This window comes from Toxotes jaculatrix, chromosome 1 (genome assembly GCF_017976425.1).
Source record: "Toxotes jaculatrix isolate fToxJac2 chromosome 1, fToxJac2.pri, whole genome shotgun sequence".
Classification (NCBI taxonomy): Eukaryota; Metazoa; Chordata; class Actinopteri; family Toxotidae; genus Toxotes; species Toxotes jaculatrix.
This window is the reverse complement of record NC_054394.1, coordinates 29,061,301-29,085,026: the sequence shown is the minus strand read 5'-3', so window position 1 is coordinate 29,085,026 and position 23,726 is coordinate 29,061,301. Positions and strand designations below refer to the sequence as shown.

Below are 23,726 nucleotides of genomic sequence, written 5' to 3'. Positions count from 1 at the left end.
ATGTGTTTTGTGAAAGCTGAAATAGGTGTGCTATGAACAGCAAAATTGGCGACTCTGAAATCACTGCATTTCTGCAGTTTCTCGAAATTGAAAAGAAAAATTGAATGTCTCTCAAAGACGGGGCCCACAGTGCAGCACTTTATTAACAGCAGAAAACAGACAGTAATCAGCTGCTGTCTCATCACTCTGCCCACCAACACCCTGACCAGAACTACAGGAGGTACACAAAATGATGTAAACACTAAACACTCACCAACAACACACAGCACACAAAGGCCAAACTGCAGGAGCATCGTTCAGACAAACCGAGGAATTACTGTATGTGTTAAAGGGAAAAACACGACAATGTGTGCTAAATAGGAAATCTATATATCATCTCATACTGAACGAGGGACTGAGCTCACCTTTGAGTAGAACTTACAGTCCAGATAATTAACTTTATTTTGTTGTACTCAAAGGGTAAAGGATAAAGCTTGTTATTTATCTTAGCTTACCCAGACAGCATGAAAAGACCAAGACCAATGTGTTATGCATGTGAGACTCAGTAATGAAGGAACGTGTTGCCCAGTGCAGTGGTGTGGTTCATTATTGTACACTTTTGATAATAATGGAGCTCTATAGCACAGAGGACTAAGTTATATCATGCTTTGCTCACACATACAGTAAATGTTAGTAGTAGTAGTAGTTGGTTTTGGTCTTTTTATGGGATTTGTTGACAGTGAGTGAAAAATATATAACATCACCTGCATGTTTACTGGTAGTTTGCACATCACTTTCGTAGCAAATTGTAAAATCCACCTCAAACCTTTTAACACTTAAATAATGTTGTGTGTTATATTTGTGGTGTAGCTAATAGCTAAGAGCTAACAACAGAGCTTAACAACAGAAAACGCTGATCAAAACCAGTAAAACATCAGGTTGTGCTGTCAGTCCTTCAGTGTTACAGAAATCATAAAGAGAAGACATAAATCACAAAAGAAGAAACACTGACATGAAGCTGTTCACCCGCAGGATCAGAAAATGGACCCGAAACCAGGCTGGCTTTTGAGTAGGAGGCAATTTTCACTTTTTCTCAGCGAGCTAACAGTGAGATTGCTATCTCTCTCTGCACTTGCACATAAAACCCAGAAGTGAATGCAACAGGTTTTCACCACTTCTATTTCTCTGCAGTTGTCAAAAGGCAATGTGGGAATGGTACGGTAGGAAATCTCAACATGAAATATAAATAGACGAAGGAGGCTGAGCTAAAGCGTGTACACCGAAACTTTAAATGACAGCAACAGAGGAAGGTAGAACTTTGCTGATGCCTTTTTTGACCAAAAGAAAAACATGATATGATACATGCAGATAAAAGTTCCTCCTAACAATGAATCTGTCTAGACTGCAGAAGTGTTCAGAATTGTAATAATGATGGCCTCTAATTGCAGATGGGAAAAAACGATTCCCCAAAGTTTTTAAGCCTGAATTGAGGCAGGGCATGGCGATTACTGCTGATTACAATGATTACTGTCCCTGAATACACTGAATAGAAGGGCTCCTAATTATCTGTAATGGTGTATGTTTTCATCTCTGTCATCTCGCAACCATCAGGGAGTGTGTAGTTACAACTCTGATCTGATACCTCACCAGATGCTGTGTGTGCGGAGCAGCTCACCGTGCCTGTCTTTCATGTGTTACAGGGATATTTTATCACAGTTTTAATCTATTAATTCCACACTAATTGGCTCATAAATTCTACATTTAAACACTTAATCAACTGGTTACTGATTAATAAAAGAGAAAACAGTTGCTGCCTACCCAGTGTTTCTGTCAGCTCGGTGTGTCAAGATCTTAAAGACTTCAGTGAAAACTGACATCTAACCCTTGACTCAAGGATCCATTTGTTACATATCTCTGGGGATGTAGAACTTAGACTGTAGAATTAGGCAGTTCCTGCATAACACCGTAGTATTGGAGGGTTAGAAGAAGAGAAACCTACTGGTAGCCTAGTGATTAAGGTGTGCATACCACTTCACTCCAACGTCCATGGTTCGATGCTGGGCTGGGGAATTTATGGCGCCCTCCTAAGTGTTTAGGTGACTTTTGCACTATGATAATAGGATGTGTTAGAAAGTGTTGGATAGCTGTTGTTTCTGTCTCCGAGTTTCTGCCCGTAAAAGTGTTGGGCTGGCCGTGTGTAACAGTTCTGCTCTGTGAAAAGATCATCTGAGGCTCAGTTCACCTGTTAATCTTTGTTGAATCTAAATTCTGTTTTGCCAGAACATCAAACCATAAAGAATGACTCAGTGACATTACTCGCTACCAGTTTTCTCTTAATAGATTAAGCAGCGTTTTAACCTCCATCAAATGTTCTTCTGACAGGTCTCCTTGTCAACACAGAGCTACTGTATATAAATCAATATGAACACTGGCCCATTTTGGTACCAACAGGGATTTAATCCATGGGCTCTGCAGTAGCGATGGAATTCATGATTGAGTTGATGGCTAGTTATATCTGTCTCTTCACAGATACTTTCTTGGCACTTAATCAGAAGACAAATGCCTTGAACCAAAATGTTTGGCCTTTATGTCTTTTTAGTCTTGCAGATTTACCCTTGGGGTAACTGAGGAAGGGAGAAGGTTAACAAGGCGCGCCGATAAATCTGCGCCTCGCCACAGGTTTCCTTTCTTCTGAGCATATCTGCGTTGTGCATGTTACTCCTAATTTAGAGAGTCAAAACATGCCAATCCTTGATGTGCTCCAGTGAAATGTTATCATGTTTGTGTCAGGCAATTGGGCAGGCATAAGGTTTGGCTCCACTTTAACGGATCTGTCTGTTCTCTCACGGTGAAGATGAGACTAAGCAGCATGCAATAAAATGCAAAAGGAAAATGACAAACTAAAGAGCTGAATTTAGCTCACAATTGCAGATGGTGCAGTGAAATTAGACAGTACAGGGTTTAAGAAGGAGAAATAAGGTGATGACACATTTAAGAAATCTTGATAAACCCAAATAAATCAGCAGCACAATATTACCTAAACAAATTATTCTATTTTTGTAGCAGGTTGCACCATTCCTGCAGGTTTGAAGTGAACTGGCTAGAAACTGAGAGGTTTCAGTGAGGTCTCATTCTCTCCTGCATCCATGTTGTTGCTATTTATACCTCTCCCCCTCTGACTGACTGCAGAGCGGAGCCATGTTGCATATGGCACAGATATTACAGAGAAAGCCCCATGCAGCCAGGCCCGAAAGGCTGTGGGCACTTCACAGGAGCAGCTAAGCCAGGCTACAACTCTAAAGTCCACAGCGCACAATCCCAGCCGCTGAATCCAATGGAGGCTATCAAACCTTTCATCTTTTATGTATGAGCTTCCTGGCTGTCCTACTGCTGGAGGAGGCGAGACACTGGTCCCACCTCAAAGGAACCTCGGTGGAATTATTCCATCTGAATTATTCATTGTACATGAGGGCGATATCTTTTAAAGGGACAGACGTGTCTCTATTGCCCCCCTGATGTCAAATTAAAGGCAGCGTATAGGAACAAGGGCCAGACACAAGTGTCTTCAGTTGGATGTGGGAAACATGATCTCATTTGGCACACCCAGACCTAAAATCCATATAATTGGTCGGGAGTATCATGGCCTCCGGGGACCAAGATCAATAGCAAGGGTTTACTGTAAAAGATCAATTTCTGGCATTGAAGCCCTACAGTGAAGCTGCCTTCTGCAATGTTGGACCCAAACTGTGGTCTTCTTTTCCCTCTCACCATCTGTTTAGGTTTTAAAAGCCCCTAGGTGTTGAATATGTGGCTGTAATTGTGGCATCTTTAAACTTAGTCTGATGGCATAAGTTTTTGTTTGTAAAATAATTAGGCAGTACCAGTGAAATCTGGTGCCTCGTATGTTTTGCAAATATCTTCTTTTTGATACTACCCCTTGGAGCCACCAAAGTCAGAAAGTTTCAGTTCTTATATACACACATAGGGGCTTTGTTATACTACTCCAGTGCTGTTTTATTATGTTTACTTTTGCTAAATTTACATTTTTCAAAATTCAAACTATTATTTTCTCCACCCTGGTGGCGTGGCTCTGTAGATTGCTCTAATCACTGTAAGATGTGGTAGCAGAAACTGCAAGTCTGACTCATCCAGCTTATCCTAGTGTGCAGTACACACACACACACACACACATACGTGTATAGTTACAGCCTTAATAATAACACCACATATTGCAGCTCCCTACAGAGTTCACTGCACAGAAGGAAGTGGGATTGGTGGCTCCTTTAACGATTCATCTACTCTTTTTTTGCTTTTTTGTTTTTTATGAGTTAGACGGCAGCACTGTGCTGTTTTTTTTTTATATTTTGCAGCACCCTCAGATTTTTCTCTTATGAACAATAACAGTTTAAAATTGACCATCTGGATAATAGTTGCAATGGTTCATTGTCATACACTCAAAGCTCCTTCTAAAGTCTGGTACATTATCACACACAGAGAAATGTCATCTACAATACGACGTGCTCATCTTCAAATTCTTGGCTGCATGCATGGCTGGAAACTGGCACAGTAACCTCAGCACGGAGCAATTAAACTCTGTCTATTTATCGCTGCCTCAAACTGTTCGTGGAAGGTGCAAGAATGAGCCTTCAGCACCTTCCTATCTCCATCAGAAGCATGATATAATTAGCCCTGCTTTGTCCTGCCTGGAGCCATTGTCTTTGTTTTGATGGTATCACAGTCGCACTATAATTGCATTCACTTTCACTCCGGTGGGTTTATAATCATAGATTGGAATTGGAATTTGCTCAGTAATGACCAGTTGCAGCTAATAACATTTTGCTACCACCTGGACATGATGTAGGAGATGCATTCTATATCAGCAGCCATAATTTATAACCAACCGAAAGAAATAACATGGAAGGAATTTGGAATGTTTTTCGTTCGCTTTTTAGCATCGACTCAGCCGTTTGAGTTTGCTGTTGCACTGTTGTGTTGTCACTTATAACTTTACCCATAAATAAGACCATAAAGAAACATAAATCAGCTTTTGAAATACACGTCCTGTTTACTTCACAAGCCGCAGTAAACAGAAACAAATCTACATAAATCAGCATTTGCTGTGATCAGTACCAGTTCTTCTTGGCACACAGTTTTTCAAGGTACTAGGCAGGTTGGTTGTTCCAAGCACCGTGGAGAACTTGAATCAGTTCTTCTGTGGATTTAGGCTTGTCTCAGTGTCTTCTTGAGCTCAGGGCTCTGTTGGGGCCAGACCACCTGTTGCTTGTTCTTCTTGGTGCTATAAATACACACGCATATACTGATAAAGTGCATACACATTACATAAGAGGGATACATTAAACCAACTTCAGATTTTCAGCTTTCACTCCATGTTTTCTGGCTGCCGTTTCCTCTAAATTAATAATATCCTACCATGAAAGTAACCACAGTCTTTGAGATAACATAAGAACCCCAGCCCACAGCAAGCAGCTGTTCTGCAACTGTCAGACCCTTAAGATGTAAGCTGGCTGAGACAACAGTAATTTAAGCAAATGTCATTTAGAAGTAGGACAGTTGGGTAACAGGGAATATTCTTTACTAAAATATTTATAATATCCGATTAATATTTAGGCAACAGCTAAAAAGTTTTTGTTGACAATGCTGTACAGTCTATATTGAATGTATTCTTCAAAAGCACAAACATAAATCAGCATTCTTGATAATATATCATTACCTATTAAAAAGCAAACAAACAAAACTGATTTCTAAAAAAGGTACAGAGGAAAAGTATGTTGGGATTTAGCAGCACTGGGCTCATCTCCCACAATGTGGTCACGGTACTTCATGCATTAACTGTCAGCACCTACAAGCTGGTTACCAGGACAACACTGACACCATCATGGCTGCACGTTGCTGGCAACTTACCGTACCAAAAGATGCAGCCGTGTCAGCCTCAAGGCAAAAGGTGTCACTGGCAGCCTTTAAACTCAAGCTGGAGTCTGTAACATGCCGGAGCAAACACTGAGCATATCATTTTTGCCATGTGAACACACCTTGCCCGACCAATCTGGATGATTTTCATGTTTAAATTGCAAATGAGACTTCACATGCCTTTGGGGGCCGAGGAAGTTTCAGCACTGTTGGGTTTTATGAAACCATTTCAAACAGGTGGGAGGTTCTCGCTGCTTACACTTCTCCCCATTTCCATTACAGGGAGGTTGACGGTATCGATTTGTGAGACGTTCGCTAACATTTACTGGTTGTCAGACTAATGCATCATCGTTTTTATGCACCTTAGTGTCCGTGATATTTACAGTGCCATTCTTATCTTGTGTGTGTGTGTGTATGTGTGTGCGCATATGTACACTTTTGGTGCTATTTAAAATAGAAAGGGTGCCATTAAAAACAAACTAGGGAGACTATTGCCTTAAACAAGAATAAAAGCCACAGTGGGCACAGTTATTACAGTTAGCAAACAGTTTGTTTTGGATCCCCTGCATTTGCTAATCAAAGCACTGTGACCAAGATATGTACTGAGTGGGGAATTTTATCCATTGGCATTGGACAGTAAAGTTGTCAGCCCTCTCTGGTGGCTCTCTGTGTAAATAATCTGATAATGTTTCATGGTAAATTGACCAGTAGTCATCATGATGTTTTGCTCTGGACCAGTGCTAGATGTACCGGAGGTGTTGCTAAATACGCCACTTTTATATTTTTAGCCCATAAAACCATATAAACCATGATAGTAACGTGATTTTGTCCTTAAATTAATGCGATAACTACATTGAAATTCAACTTCTTTGCTTGATATGTGCATACAGTACTATCACTGCATCTCTCCATCATATCAGCAGCTCTTACGGTATGTTATGCGCGATGGCATAATCTGTTGTAACTTATTGATACCGAGTCCCATGATACCGTTTTGAAAAATGCAGGGAGCAGGTTGTGGATTCTGCTGCTCGCGAGCAGTAATGCAAAATTTAAAGCACATTCGCAATGTTTTCATCTAATCTTAGCCAGGCTAGGAGAAACAATGCAATAGACCAGCAATGTTGATTCATATCCAGACATGTTTAGACTGGAGATAGATGACAAAAATCTTAGAAGAACTTCTTTGGTTTCAAAAAATTTTTTTATGTTGAATGTTTTGCATTTTAAACTAGCCTTCCACATTTATGGAAGTTCTGTACTTAAAGTGATGCTCCACCCAGAATCTAATTATGACTATCAAACGCACGCAACCCATGACCATTAAATGTCCCACGGAATATAAAATGATAAATTTAATAGGATCCTATTGAAACAGGATGAAAATTCAGAGCATAACAAAGAGAGGAACAGTCAGAAGTGTAAACCAGTGGGATATCAGTTATTGAGAGAAACATGGTTTGACTTTTGTGGCTTTGTTGGCTTTAATTATGCCTGTCAACGCAGCATGAGGTGCACTGTTTTCTAGGAAGCAAAACTCTTCTGTGACGTTCAGGTCCCCATTTCATGGCGTCTTTAAAAAAAAATTGGGAGTTTGCTCTTTCACAGTACAGAGACTGTGGTCATCTTAAATTCGTGGCAGTTACAAAGGATTCCAACAGTGACCAATTTTCACAGCCGACAAGAAAAGAGGAAAAAAATATCCACAGAAATTTCTCAAACCACTCTTGTAGCACAACCCGCTTCTCCACTGTATGTTCCAAACTGCCATAGATTTGCTAAAATATAGATCAATACACTGCTTCTATTTCAAATCTCATGCACAAAGAGAAGACGTCAAAGTGCGCACACAGTTCTCCTCTGTTTGTCAGAAACTGACTGGAAATACAATTTTGAGATCAATATCATTCATTACGATGCCTTGGCCACATTTGTTTTTGCCTAGATTATGATTTTTTTGATAGTGGATATCTGCCAATACCATTTCTGATCCAATCCTAATATTTACTTAAATGTTGACAAAATATGAAATATGACACTGAAAAACATCTGTAGTGCATTAAATCTGACACACTTGATTTTTCACTAGCTGCTTGATCCAAATGCTGAAGGTCCTGGATCAAAGAAATATAAAATTAAATTCAAATAAAATCCGTCAGATATAAATGGGACACTCCGTCAGAACTACAGAAGAACAGTCCACTCACAATTATGCAGTTGTGCTACAGAGTGGAACGTCTTTGATGAGTCCAGACATTGGCTGTTTGGATCAACAGGTGCTAGTTATGATGTTCTGCGTGGCTAAATATGAATGTGGAAGTGCATCTGCATGTCTTGGAAACTGTCAGCATCTTCTGTTGTCATCATTCAGCTAAGAGGCTTCTTAATTTCCAAGAAGGAAATTGGTTTTTATCCTGAATCCATTCAATTTATTCATCTGCATTCAGCATATTCTCTTTGAACTGAGCTCTATTCATTTTCAGAACAGCAGTAAAAACACTGCTTTCGCTGTGGGACACAGCATATTTGAAGTTATGAAAACCCGAATCATCACGCTGTAGATTTAATTTTACTAAATGTAAACAAAAAAATAAGTTTTCCAGCATTTCAGATATACAGAAACTTGGTCTGACAAGGGTGTTCCAAAATTGTCACTCAGAGAATCCTAGACATGATTGGTGTGACTTTAATGGAAGTTGGATGGATGATATGTTTTGGCAGAGTAACTGCAATTTCCTGTCAAAATTTAGAAAGTGTTGTTCCACTGGTTAGATTTAGAGGAAATCTTAAAGCATGGTGCATTTTGTTGCTGAGTGCTTTCAGTCTGTCTGCAACATTTGCGGAGGACAGAGTCTTTATTTGTTTAGTGATATGTGAAGGAAGGTCTGAGACTTTATTGGTTGGTCCGAACCTGCTTAATTTGGTTGCTCATAACAGCACGGACGCTGTACTGTACCTTCCACAGTGAGTGAAGCGTCGGCACTCAGAAGGAGCAAACACAAAACTCCAGTGAAGGATCAAAGGACGCTGGATTTAAAAATAAGAAATGCAAGTTCTGACTGCATCACAAGGCAAGCCGTCATTTTGTTTTAGTCAGGGTTAGAGGAGGAAGAGGCATTGCAAAACACAGTTAGAGATGCTGCTGCTCCTCTTGACTGCAAGCTTTTCATGTCTTACAGTTTTGTCTCTGGGGCAAGACGGAGCTGAAATGTGAGAGGGGCTTTGACGGAAACAATGGGGGCTTATTCAGTCCTGTTGCTAAATGAATTTAGCTTGCTGTTTGCTCCTCAAACAGCCTTTACACCAAGAAGAATGACGGAGGCATATGCTCATCTTCGTTTGACTTATAACTTAAGAACATGAGCAGTGAAATTTTGGGTGCATCCTGCGATTTATAAGAAGAAAATTTGTTTTTTTCTATAGCAGCACTGTGCACGGCAAATCCCCTCCAACAAACAAGAACAATATTAGCAATTTATGGTCTTGGAAGACAGGTTTTATTTTACAGGGTGATTTTAGTCCTCCATGCACTGGTCAGTGATTTTAATCATGTCTAGAAAGCATATGCCAGTGATTTGTCTCTGTTTACAGCAGCTTTAATTACGGTCCAAAATCCCTACTCTTTTTCTGTGCTTTCGTTGGTCTGTTGGGAGCTGCATTTTCTCTTGGTTTCATCAGCTCAGTGTTCACTTTGAGTTCTGTGGGACAATGGGCGAAGCACAAAAGCTTTTGTCTACTCTGATGGAGGCTAGTGTGTAAACACCCCAACGTATAAGTAAGCACTGTCACCGCGCAGGCAATAGTCTTCCTCTTATTCAAAAAGCACCATTTGACTGTTTGCTGCCATCTCTCCAAATAATTTATGTTAAATAAATAAAAGGACATTAATGTTATTGACTGTTATGAAACATCTTGCAAACAATTGGTCAGAGACCTGATCTTGATCTAAATCTAGATCTAGCACATGTACTCCAAACTTGGAGCACATGTCGATGCTCACTTGTAAATGCAATTATATTTTTTCTTCCCATGATAGTGAGACTCCCCCCCCCCCCCCACTCAGCTACTGATGAGCAGGGTAGAGCTGCAAGGAACAATTATTACGAAATGTCAGAAAATGGTGCAAATGCCTATCACACAGTGACATTTTCCAGTCGTTTGTTTCATCCAAACAGTTGTCCAAAGCACAGAGTTAGTTCATTACCAGTGATATGAGTTTTTTTTCAAGCCCAGGGGGAAATTAACACATTACACAAGTTAAAAGAAACAAGATGAGGCGGTAGAAAACTTTGTAAAATGAAAGCAAATCAAATAAAGCAAACAAAAGAAGCAAGTCGTGACATTTGAGAAGCTGGAACCTACAAATATTTGGCATTTATGCTCAGTAATCAACTGAAAGGATTATCAGTTGAGCATCACTGATTTCTGTCCATCGCCTAATTAATTAATTAATTAATCAACTAATACTTTCAGCTCTAGAGCAAAGTTCTACAGCTCACCTCCCCCTGGAATGTTAAACCCGCCTGAATGGAGCCCATGAAGTACAGCAACACAACCAGGAACAGGATATGTAGTACCTGTCAGCCTCCATACCAGCAGTTTATTAACACTAAAGCTTTAACTTTACAATGCCAAATGACTGAGGGCTGCTCATGTATCACAGTGGCAGTACCCCCAGAGAACTGAAACTGCACCAAACACTGCCTCATTCTCACACACACACAAGCGGGACCAAGGCCACAGAGATTTTTCAAGCTCATGTTATGCCCAGCTCAGATCTCCATGCCTGAGAGGGGATAGCGTTTGTCACGGAGACAGGGGAAACATCTGGTGTGCCATTTGTTTTAATAATTCATCGTTTCTGACTTCGTAATCAACCCCAACACAGTCGAAGTCACTAAACTCGGTGGCTTCCTCTCCAAACGGAGTCCTGTGTGAATAATCTGTCGCTGACACGTGTTGAGAGTACACATAGAGATATTGCTCCACATGCAGCAGCTAGTTTGCATTTCCAGTTGTCTGTATTTGATGAGTTGCCTCCTTTCTGTTTTGCCACTGTGTGAATGGATGCTCCATTTGCTGTGATAAGAGAGGGAGGAACTGTTGGTGTTGTTTGTCTTGCCATGTCTTTCCTTTTTCAGAGAAGTATTAGTGTGTTTTCTCACCAGCAGGGCTGTAATGTTTTCAGATACTGACACGGCTGCTAGCAGGGCTGCATGATATGGAGAAAATTTGCAATGTGTGTCACATTTCCTGGATACTCTGATGACAAAATGAGATGAGGTTCAAAAGAAGTGGTTCAGTGTTTCACTGAAATGAATTCCTGTGCATGCTGCAAGTCAGACTCTGAAAATGTATTTTTATCATGGGAACTGCATTAAAATAGCACTGATGAAGAATGAATGAAGCACTGATAAACAATGAATGAAATAACACTGATAAACAACGCAGTTATTCTACATATCCAATGTAGCAGTGTTTTTGTCTTCCCACATGCCAAAATGTCTCGCTCAACGACAGAGGCAGCATTTCTATTACTGTCAATAGAGGCATTCAAAGCGCGTTTATCATCTGCAATTGTCAAATTAGCTTTAACAATTAAAACTGAAAGATCTGACTAGAAGAAAAGGCCAAACAGTCAGCTAGTTGGACAAGAGACACTTGAAGTTGTCATCCTGGAGTTTGCAAATTGTGATTTTTTTCCCCCCTATTTTCAAACATTTTATAGATCAAATGATTTTCCAGTTAATCAAGAAATACTGAAAACATATTGATGAAAATAATTGTTAGTTGCAGCCCAATCAATAACGCAGTTCTGGAACTGCAGTTCCTGTAACAAGAATATTTTGGTCCTGTGTGGAAACAATGCACTGAAAAATATCCTACTCTGGTCTGGTAACAAAAAATTACTTAGAAATCAAAACTTTTTTTTAAATCAAGGAACAGAGCAGCATTTAGTGCTACTCCAAGTCTTCTTTCCATGTCAGATTTATTCACCGTGAAGCAGCTGCAGCAATCAAACATTGCAAAGGAGGAAGTGACAGTAGATACAGCTGTGATAAAATACACGAAAGGCTTATGGACAATGAGTCATCTCTTATCACAGCCCTCAGGCAATATGTTTAATGCCAAACATGTACATATGTTACATATACATGTTTATATGTTACAGGTGTGTGATTGTTGCAGGTGCTGGCTGTGGTGCCACTGGGCTGTGACAGAGGTGTTTTCTGGGAGAGAGGCCAGGCGCCCTTGGGTGACCTTTGGCTGCATTATCTCTCCTTGTGTCTACTCGCTGTATGTCGTATCATGATCGTATCTCCCAGCTCTGCTCTGCATGCTGCCCACGCTGCACCACTTGTTTGCTCCACAGCCATTGCTTTTTTTTGTTTTTTTTTTCTCACTTCGCTTTCTCTTTTAAAGGATGAAGAAATGCAGCAGTGCTCATGCAGAGGTAAACAATGTGGCTGTGGCTGTCAGCCTGTGGCTGTGAGAGAATGATTAAGGAGCCTGCCATAAACATGACTGCGTGATGATGAGGTTATTTGCCGATTTGTTGCTTTATTCAACGTTTAACGACATGGTAGTTGAGGGCTCTCAGGGGATGATTTATCACAAATATAAGGGGGACAGTACTAAGGGATGCTTTTATCCCAGCCTTATCCCGGCATCATATTTTTCAAGGATGCAAAGCATGGCTAATTGAGATAAATAGCTGTGTAAGCAGTGCTGATGACAGTATGGAGGCTGGCTGGTGAGCCTGCTGGCTGGTGCCATCCAACTCTCGGATCCAGTGATCGGCTGTTTGTCAGGCAGAGCGGTACGAGCAGAGTGAGGAGGTAATTAAGCTTGGCTGAGTTGTGACGGGGGGGGGGAGCTTTCTGTTCAAGCTCTCCTGGATCTCTACAGGGGCCCTGGCTGTGCAGTTGCGTGGTCCCTCAGAGTGAGCCAGACTCCCAGCACTGGGCCTACTGCAGGCCTGACAGTTACTGATACAACACCTCAAAGCACTCAGCGCTGCACTAAATTAGCTCACATCTCAATTCCACCTATTTCCCCTGTGCGAGGTTGTGTTCTTTATATATATATATATATGTGTGTGTGTGTGTGTGTGTGTGTGTGTGTGTGTGTGTGTGTGTGTGTGTGGTGTGGGTGTGGATTCATGCTGTATGTGTACAGTGTGAGCGGTTTGAAGCACAGAGTGTCAGCTGTGGTGTTAAAACCTGCCCACTGCCGAGGAGGATTGTGTGGAGCTGTGGGGGGTGGAGCAGATTATGGATAGGATCCCAAGCTCAGTTGTTAACAAAACACATGCACACACACTCACACACACACACACACACAAATCTTCACAATATGGAAAGAGATTAGTGCCCACAGGGACTGTAGCTGAGCAGCATAAATTTGAATTTCTTGAGCTTGCATTAAATCTCTAAATTTTGAAACTTTTTTGAATTTAAAAAACGTGTTTGTAAAAACTGGTTGGAATTTAATGTGATTTATTGAATATTACTTTTTGCTATGTTTTAAAAGTTCATTTATTTTATATAAAAGTGACAAGATATAATTAATCCAGTAGAGAGTGGGGTGTGTTTCTTTTTTTTTTTAAACCTTGTTTCTTTTATGTATTTTCAGGATCCATCTTTCAGTCAGAAAATTGACACCACAAGACAACTGTATGCATACTAAGATACAGTTTGATTGACTGGTTTAATGAGTCAGGCCATTGTTACATTACCCTAGTACACTAGTTTTATATGAATTAGATAGAGAGTTACTGACTCACTAATTTTACACTAGGCTACATGAGTTCAGCTCATATCAACTTTATTTATAGAGAATCTGTCATAGAAACACGCAGCCCAAATTTCTTCACAGAGCAAGATGAAAAAAAAAGGCAAAACCATCATGAAAATAGACAATGAAAAATAGAGAAAGACTCCAGGCTAAAAAGAAATGTCTTAGGGTTTGTTTTAAAAATGTCCAAAGAGACGGAGTCCCTAAGATCCTCAGGCAGAACGTTCCAGAGAGCAGGGACACAGTGGCTAATGGTTGACTCCCCATGCGTTTTTGTTGAAATCCTTGGGATGATGGGGAGGCGGGCTGCAGAGGCTCTGAGGGATCTGCTAGGTATATATCTAAAAAGCCGGTCCAGCAAACCAGCAAATACAACGATTTTAAAATAGGTGTTATATGTGCTCTCTGTCTGGTCTTCATCTGCTCAGGCTGCTGTGCTTTGAACAAGTTGTAGACAACCAACAGCTTTATTATGTAGACCAAGCAATGCAGTAGTAAAACCTATAGGTTATAAAAGAATGCATTAGTCTTTCTGTCAGCCTGACAGTGGAATGGTCTAAACTTAGCAATGTTTCTAAGACTAAGACTCCAAGATAAAGGACTGGACCTAAAATAGAGCCTTGCAGGACCCCACAGGTTGTGTCTGTTTTTATTTTTTCAGAAGAGAAGTCATCCAGGGAAACAAAGAACTCCCGGCCAATCAGATATGATCTAAACCACTTTAGAGCCATTCCTGAGAGACCAACTCAGCTTTCAGTTCAGTGCAGTAGGATTTCATAATCAACTGTATCAAAGGCCACACTGAGAAGGAGGAAAACCAGGACGGAAAGCTTATTTGAGTCACTGTTAATTCTTACATCGTTCAGCACTTGAACATGACTGAGTATCACAGTATTTGGCTGTTCAAAAACAACCTTTTCAAAAGAAAGGCAGGTTGGATATGGGACGGTAGTTAGTAAAAACTTTTTTTTTTTTTTTTTGGAAAAGTGGTCTAACCTTGGCAGTCTTTAAAGCGCCAGGGAAAGTTCCTGTGAACAAAGAGTGGTTAACAAAGCTTAATGATTCCTCTGAAAGGTGGTTAAAAACACGTTTAAAAAATAAGGTAGGTACGAAGTCAAGCGAGCACGTAGCGGGTTTTAACTCCACACACATTGCTGATCACCTCTGTATCAACCAGCGCAGTGGAGAGCAAAGCATACTGAAAGTTGTTTGTGCTGTCTAAAACATTATATGACCTTGTCTGATTAATATTCATTAATATCAGAACTAAGAGCTGTGTTTCCATGGTAACAATCAACAACAACTGCTGCCAGGTAGGAAAAAGGGATCATGCTTTGCAGCTTGCTGACAGTGCTGCTGAGTTTTTAGAAACACCTTGGATACATACTGTATATCCTCAGTAGTGACCGCGGCCTTTACTTACCTCAACTGCAGGAGGCCTTTATTTGAAGTACTCTTGTATTAGAGGCAGGCCTTTGGTACAATTGGTCATATTTAAGTATGAAGCCTTGTTTTGATCCACTCAGAACAAGGTTTGCCCTGTTCAGGTTATTGCATTACGCTGTTTATACAAATGCAACACTTCCTGTAACCATTTGAAATTAAAAGCCCTCTAGCATTTCAGTGGATGAAAAACCCTTCATTTCAGGGCCTTTATTGTGAAACGTTTGCAGGTATGCCATTACCATCAGGCGGGAGGGTATTAAAGGACAACAGTGCAGCGTGGATCAGAATGAATGAGTCAGACTCCACCATTGTGTAAATCTGGACAATAATGCTTTCAAGATTGACCCAAAACACCGTAAGCAGCACAATTATATTGATGACTCTTTTCAGTTGAAATGATAGAAATGTATTTGTAAATGTATATTATGCTTAGCTGGTGTGCACAGTATCTGACAGGCACCAGTTTTTTCCCTGGCCTGTGTTTTGGTGCTGACCCTTATGTGTTTGTGTTGACCACGCCTGCAGCTTTAAATTGATTACCTGTTTTTATTTGAGGAAGTACAGGATACAATTTACTTTAAAAACAAAGTTGACTGTACCTTTTATTCAAACCTGAGTGGTGTCTGGAGGTGTTCCTCTCAGGCTTCATACAGCCCCAACAACCTTCACTAACAAGGTAGGGCAGCCTGAAAGGGAAAGGGGGGGGGGGGGGGCAGAAAAAGTCTGCCAAACACCTGCCGCTCCTCGTTAAGCTAGTTGCTTTGAGCTTGTTGCAATAATTCATCTTCAAAGGCGACTCAGATGAGTGCATGAAAGTTTTTTATTCACTCAGTTTTTTTTTTCTCTCATGTGAACTACGGTGGCAGGAAAGTAAGAGGACAACATTCAGAGAGGTGTTAGTGTGAAAATCAGCCTCTAACAATAAAAGTGAGGGGGGGACAAAATTAGCATTTTGAAAACTTAGGGGGCTACGTCGCAAAATCCTCAGTGGAAATTATGCATGTGTGTCCTTTCCCACAGCCCTCACGACCCTGTCCGGTAAAACCCTATAAATATATAAATTCCTGGTAAACAAGTGTACGCTACCCGCTCAGCATCAAAGGGTAGACAGAGCAGCAACTAACTAGTGAAGAAAGTGACACCTCTTGTGAATGTGAATACTGGACTTAATAAATATCAGGTGGACAAATAACACTTCAGTAGGATGCAAATGTTTCTCTCTGGTGACAGTATAAACAGGGAGCTGTTTGCTGTGGGCTTGTTTTGCAGTTATTTTGCCCTTAGTAGGCACATGAACCACAAAACAAGCTAATGCTAAAATACATTGCTTACTGTTCCTTAGAAATTCATGTTTTTCTACTGAAAACAGTTTTAGTTTACACTGAACACACGACCAGCCGTGTATAACCACTGACTGTCTTTTTGAATTGTATTTGTCAGGTAAAATCCTGTCAAATCTGTGAAAGGCCCTATAAAACATCACTGAGATGTGCTGGAACTGGGTGCAGTGGTGATTGAAAAGCAGTGCAGAAATCTAAAAATATGCCTTGTATGTTCAGTCTGTGATTGGTGATTTTAGGGGTAATTACACGTTGAGTTATTTCTTGACAAACATGTGCCTAATACTTCAAAGCAGCATTTCTGGCTATAGCGTGGGCTGCTAGATATAGTCGGTACTCAAGTTCAAGTACAGTACCACCCCTGGTAACCTCTCTGTGACGTTAAGACTCTGGGTTGCTGTGCACAGTGACTGCATCTGGCCTTTGTCCATTGAGAAACAATTCGAACAAATGTAACTCCCCCTAAAACCACAAATTGTCATTTTTACTTTCTCTGTTCATGTGTATGTTTAACATATCATTTATATATAGTAATTAAAGCAGCTTTAGAGTTCTTAGTAGCCGTATTCTTTCTCTTTGGACAGAGCCAGGACACTTGTTTTGCTTCCATTCTCAACTCCATAGCAAATCTTCTGATGACTCATGGTCTGAAAGAAAGCAAATGCATGTATTTCCCAAAATGTCAAACTGTTGCCTTTAAATACAGGAATCATTTTGACTTTAAAGACAATGTATTTTTCAGTTGTTGACTTAAAATTAATTTTATGTAATTCAGCAGCTCAGTATAAGCATGACAAATTCAAATTCATTCAGATCAAGTACCATCTTTTATGCCGCTAATCTCATTTCATGCACACACACACACACACATAGTTTAACTGCATAGAGTTCAGCACTGGGTTCAGAAGCCTACTGTGCATGTGTTTGGTGTATGTAGGTGTGTGAGATATAACATGCAAATGTTGGCGCCTGCAGAGGAAATCAAAAGGGAAGTTTATTACCCTAACCAATATCTGATATTCCTCTGGCTGGAGTTCGCATCAGGGCTCTGTTGCTGCACTGTTGTTCTTTAAGTGACAGGTGATGACTCTCACAGATGAATGGACTTCATTTCTCTGAGCTTCGTCCTTATTTATTGTTATCAAACTGTACTCAGTCTGAAGGGTTTTGATAAAGAGCTGTCAGGTCTGTCAGAGGCCACACGAGGTGAGTCCTCCCTCTCGGGATGTTATCTGTGGCCCATCTCATTAGATACATGACATTGCATCACACCAATAACCTACCAGATAGAACTTGGGGGGTGGGGGGGTGGGGGGGGGGTTAATGTTTACAGTCAGGTTATCTGCTTGCAAGGGGAAGGAAAACTTGAACTGAATCATCAATGTTTTATCAATTCAGAGTTATGAATTTTTCAGCAGCTGAGGAGTTCTTCAAATGCGAGCCAAGCCAACTTAAGAGAGGCCTGCTGAGAGCTTGGCTGTGTTTGCAGGCTGCTTGACATGCGCTCACAGTCTCCTTCACGTGCATCAAACTCTCTTTCCCCTTTGTTTTTGTACCAACACTCTTCGCTTCCTGTGGCTTTTGCCAGTTTCTAAACCTTATTCAACATTCTTTGCCATTTTGCTGTAACTGTATCACTCGCCACGAACTACGTTGTTCAGTTATTTATTAGGTGACTTCTGTTAGCGTCTCCGCTCCCGCATTTCTTAGTTTGTTTCTCTTTGTGTTTTGCTTCTGATGGAAAACTGAACACTGACTTTGTAACATATCTGCTTCAGCTGGAGTCAAGGTGAAGTGCCATCAGTGGCTGCTGCTGACATGTAGTTTTTGTTTTCAACATTACATTGAATCCTTGAGAGTTTGTGTGTGTTTGTGTTCCATTTCCAGCCATGCCTCAGTCCTTTATCTTCAATCCCAGCCCAGCCCCTGTTCTGCAGTCCAGTCTTTTCGCTTTTTACTCTCCACTGCAGACCCGCCTTGAGCAGTCGAAAGCAGGCTAGCTCCTCAGGGACAGTCTGCTGCGTACTGGATGGATGACTGGCTGGCTAGCTTCATGTGTGGATGTACAGATGACTAGAGGGCTAGAAGTGTGGAAATAAAGATGACTTGCTTCTTGCAGGATCAGAAAGAAAGAAAGAAAGAAAAATGACAATGAAAGGTTGTAATATTCTATGGAAATTAAGAAGGAGCAGGCATACATACAGTATTTCTTCTACTGCCCTGCATGATACACCAAGGCGGACTTGTGAGTAACCAACACCACCGACAAATCTGGCCCCAACTTACATTTGGTCCTCCGGTGCCAGAACACAGCTGAGATCTGAGATCTGTAGGTTTCCTTTGAATTGTGGTTATCAGATTCAAACCAGGGCTATTCACTCAGCATAGTGTAGTGTAGTCCATGCCTTGAGATATGAGGGCACAGCTTCTTTGTTATCTTTGTATCTTGTTCAGTTAAAATGAAAAAAAAAAAAGAAAAATTCCCACCTGCTGGGCAGATGGGTGGTTTGATGGATGGATGGATGGATGGATGGATGGATGGAGGGATGACGGAAAAATGTGGGTTCTGTCAGCAGAAATTTCCCAGAGGAAGGAATCGTCAAGCTGTGATGGTCAGTGAAAAGCAGCTTTTATCCTGTGCCTCACCTGCCAACTAGTAATCTGTCCAGGCTTTTCTGGGTTTCATTAATTGGCTGCAACTGATGCCAGTAAACTTTGATGTGTTCTTCTGCTCTTGTACCTTTAATGCTGTTTGTCACTGTAACTGGAGCCCATCAGCCTCTGAGCAGCTGTCGGTGATGGCGAATGTGTTGCTGTTGGGACTGTAAACACATGACTACTGTCCAACAGAGACAGCCTGTACAGTTCACAGACACACGCTTTGATCTGAAGCCTGAGCATACAGTTAGTTAGTTAGTACACATAGTTTGAGTATAGTTTACGTGCAACTACCATTTCCTTTGTCTAGAATACACTTAGTGTGTATGCTGAACATGTACCGGGTTATTGATATTCATGGCTAAAGCTTTGTTGTGAGTTCCAGACCTGCAAACTCAAGTGGTATGAAAAACTGTGCACCACCCCCAGCATTTCCTGCTCTTCTCATTTTTATATAACTGTAAATTAACAATTTTTGCATTTGAACTGTTGGTTCAAAAACAAATTATTTGAAGGCGAAACCTTCTGGGAAACTGTGAGGGATAAATTAACTAAAAAAAAGAAAAAAAATGTTAGTTGCTCTCATTTTCTCTGTCTTTACAACTGTACCCGTAAGATTACAAGTGCTTGCTGTCCCAGCTTAAGGGTTGTACAGTCCAAATATGGAGCTTAACTATTTTGCCATGTGTCACTGTCTCATTCTCAAGACCACTTTCCTCCGTCTCTCTGCGACACTTTAGAATAGCTGGGAGTGAAATGGCACTGACCTCATTGCAGAGCATCGTGTCCTTTAAAGACGCCTGTCACAGCACATCATTACATATAAACAGAAGCAGTATTTAAGGTACAGGAGCTGAGATGTGTGATAAACTTGCTGCTTTTTTGGGGGGATTAACTTGACTAAAGATGCTGCGTGTGTTTGTGATTTTAAATAGAAAACAAAATCAGAGCTAAGGTTGGCTCTCTTTGGACAAGCTAATTACTGTGGCTCAGTTAAACAGCAACATTTGAAGTAACAGCAACTGAAAACAAAGGAGCTTATCTTAGTTTGCATCTACAACATGTAATCAAGCATGGTCCCTCATCAAGTGCGGGTGCGGCGTGTGATTTGCCCCCCACAAACAAAACACACTCTTCAAATCTGCACACATCACGAGGATGCCAGGTTTTTCATTCAAAACTGCAAATTTCTGTGAAAGGTGTTTGTTTGCAGTCCTGTATATTAATATTTATGCTTGTGAAGCAAGAAAACCAGTATAGCATGTTATTTAAAGCCACTATATGTTGAATTTTCCTGTGATTATTGCGTAATTCAGATTATTCTGATGCATATCACGTAACCCTACTCAACAGCCAGCTAATACGGCACTCGGTCTAAATGTAAGCACTGCACGCACAAACATACCGGCCTGCAGGAGGTGATGTGCAGTGATGTTTGTCATGGCGAGCTGGAGAGTGAAGGCTCGAAGAAATTTTCTTGCTAGTTGCCGACCTGCTGGACATTGGCTTCCTAGAAAACTCTGCCCGGATTTACTTTGTGCCCTTGGCAAAAACTTGAGCGTAGTACAGTAATGTGCTTATCTGGCTGTGACACTGTGACATGGGTTTTCCATATCAGGCTAGACAGAAGTCCACACAGACTTGACTGGCCATGCCAGTGGTGGGTGAAGTCTCTCCGGACCGCGGCTGAGCTCCTCTTCCTCGCTGCCAGTTAAAGTAGCCCATCTGTAAGACTTAGCCGAGCTGGGGGAGGACCCGCCAGGCTCCTGATTAAAGTGATGAGCTGTAAAATCGAGAGGGAGGGCGGCGACAGACGGCTGCTGCCTGCTACGCTAAGCTGCATCTCGTCTGCTGGGAGACAAACCTTCCCGCTCTACCTGCTTCCTCCTATCACTGTAAATGGGTTTGTTTATGTATACAAGCATGAGTTTTCTGTACAGTGGACACTGGCTTCGGTTCTGCTCCCCTCATACTTTCAACCCATCATTATTAGTGGACTGTCGGGGTGTGATGGCTCCTACTTTGTTTTCTTTTGTTTGAACAACTTTATCAGATCAATTTATTTTTCATTGTCCAATTACATTTTAAGTGCAGCAGAATTAGTAAGCAGACAGCAAACAGGCAGACTTTAGATGAACTATCATCTTGGCACGGTGCGTGTGTGTAATATTTAAAGTAATGTTTTGTGTGTACAAGCCTTTAGTCAAACAGCATCTGTTAGCATTTACTCTCTCTTGTTAGAGTCATCTACATGTAAGCAGACAGTTTTCAAAAGTTGGAGTATTCATTGGTAGATTATAAATACCTAAACCTTTTTTGTTGTGTCGGTATGAGGATTTCTTACCATGTAATGTTGTTAGCACATGAACTTAAAAGAGAAATCTGGGTGTTTCGAGTCTCAGCCTCTGAGCCAGTTGAATCATGGACCTTCCAGCCTTGGCACTACTTTGGAGGGTGAGTTGTGCGGTTAATCACTGTAGATAAAATACGTTTCAGCTCTATTCTCATTTGCAGCCAAGCTCATATGCACAGGAATAAGAGTCTACTTGAGTTTGTGTGCTGCCGGTTTTGAGTGAGACTCATTACTACAGTTTGTTGATATCGATCAGCTGTGAAGAGTTTGAACTTGACTGTATTAAGCACTAAGACCATGCGTGGCAGCTGCGGTTTAAATGGGATTAAATTAAACGTGGAAAAAATTTGTTGACCTTGAGACGACAACAACTTGACATCTGACGGTATCTTCACATCATAAAAACAGGGCCAGTGTCTCTGCAGATCTGAAGGAGTGATGTAATGACAGACTCTGGTCTGGAAACCAGGATGCTGGAGAACTGGGGAGGCTGGGGTAAGTGGTGCTCCATTGACTGGGCTGTGACAGCGAGGAGGCTGAGTGAGAGGGCAGGCAGGCCACTGTCACCCTGGAGAGATTTAAAAGCCCTGCGCTGAGAGAGCCACAGGCTCCTCTCTATTGGACTGTCTGTCATGTACAGCCGGAGTGTGGAACCACAAGAGCCTCTTGTTTAGATCTGTACTCAGTTCTGGTGGCTCAGACACGTTTACTGTGAGTTCCTCAGTTTGCCTCATATACACAAAATTTATGGCAATCTGTCCAATAGCTGTTGAGAGATTTCCGTCTGGTTCTAACTGGTGAACCCACCGACGGAACAGAAAGCCACTAGCGTTGCTAATATTAAAAACGGCTGAGTATACTTAATTGCTGCAGGCAGTCGTCCATAGCGTACCATGTGTTCTTATCTGTACCTTAATAATTTTCATACAGCATAAAAGCAACTTGTATTGATTTGTAACCTGCATAAGACATTCACACATCTAATCGCCATCTAACCTCTGTGAAAACTGATGGCATTTTACAAAACATGGAGGGAAAAACTCACTGCATTGCATTTACAAGAAATGTTGTCTCAAGAAGAAAAAAAAACTGTGTGATGTTCTGCAAGTCATGTGTCACTTGTCAGATGTCAGGTGTCCTTGAACGCAGTGATATTTTTCCATCATCACTGGACAATAACTAAGCCCATACGTTTCTCTTCATTGCATGTTGACATGAGAAACGCAAGGTCTCTGTGAAAATGAGGAAATCAATATTAAAACCCATCTTAGGCTGACTGTAATAAAAAAAAAAACAGTAATAAAAAAAACACTGGAAATTTGTAGTGGTAAAAGAAACAGAGCCACCTGTTCCAGCTAGTGCTTCATACTGTGGCTTTTATACTAAGACAAAAGCTCCACTATGTATTTTTTTCCCTTGGTGCTGGCTGAACTGTTAGTTGTCTAATTGTGTAACTGCTTGTGTCTTTTTTTTTTTTTAATTAATTTTTTTTTTTTTTTTTTATGTTGCAGTCTACCATATTGCAGCAATTGTGTGAGTCTAAAGTTTTCAAAGCAGATAGAAATGATGCCCAAAGCTACAAAGACTGAAACTGTAATACATGATCCTTTAAAAGCAAACTGTGGGCGAGAGCTCGGTCCAGAAGTTGCTATAATTACTGAAAATTGGTGAAATCTGGATTTTTGATGATTTTCCTGATCTTCCTGTCCTTGGGGGGACGTAAAGTTCCCTTTAATGTACACAAACACACATTTACACAGAGTTTACTGTTTTAACATTAGTTTACATGCACTAGTTTGGAGTATGAAGCCTGCTGGCATCAACAGATTTTTTTTTCTTTCAAACACAGTCTGCCAAACAGAACTGGCAGAACTGTTTGATGAGATATATTTTCCATATATACAACTAATATATACACCAGTCACACCATGTGCGATTTACTAACTTAATGCATTGCTCGCACTTTTGGCAAGTACACACGGAGGAGGCAGAGCAGCCTGGTATCACCACATGGCGTATGAAGGACACGCCAGTTTTGTGAAGTCATTTAACATGTTATCACTATGCACTTTTTTACTTTTCATGTGTGATTTCACGCCACGTCATTTCCCTACTGACTAACCTCTAACCCAAACTATAACCCGAACCAAAACTTTGTTAAATGACACGTGAAAAGTCCTGAAAAGTGGCGTGCTGTTTATACGCCATCCCATGAAATCACACAG

General features: G+C 41.0%; 1 protein-coding gene across 1 annotated transcript in view; it reads left to right on the top strand.

Moving 5' to 3' along the window:
- LOC121180893 (protein kinase C-binding protein NELL1-like) overlaps nucleotides 1-23,726 on the top strand; it is a 209,276-nt gene that overhangs the window by 5,795 nt on the left and 179,755 nt on the right. The window lies entirely within an intron of this gene.